Here is a 283-nt window from a genome sequence, read left to right on the forward strand (position 1 = left end):
TGTGTTTTATACTGAGATTTGGAGAAGATGTGTTGTGGCAAATTGCAGTTTATTACTGTATTTTATATATTATTATTTTCTGTAAAGGATACAGAATTTGAGGATTATAAAATAATCACAGCATATAAATGGAAACAGTTTCTATTTTTCAGATGAAGTAATAGTATTGTTAGTTGCTGTTGACAGGGTCTATACTATATCAATTACATATGAATTAAAACTCTGGCAAAACTGACCCACCAATAAACACATCTATTGACTAGAATGCCTTTTAATGTGAATT

At 28.6% G+C, this 283-nt stretch overlaps 1 protein-coding gene across 1 annotated transcript in view; it reads left to right on the forward strand.

The window, feature by feature from the left end:
- Positions 1-283, forward strand: part of Zbtb1 (zinc finger and BTB domain containing 1) — a 27677-nt gene that overhangs the window by 19320 nt on the left and 8074 nt on the right. The gene's annotated exons all lie outside the window — the stretch shown is intronic.

Source organism: Nannospalax galili, unplaced genomic scaffold (genome assembly GCF_000622305.1).
Source record: "Nannospalax galili isolate Female #2095 unplaced genomic scaffold, S.galili_v1.0 scaffold285, whole genome shotgun sequence".
NCBI lineage: Eukaryota > Metazoa > Chordata > Mammalia > Rodentia > Spalacidae > Nannospalax > Nannospalax galili.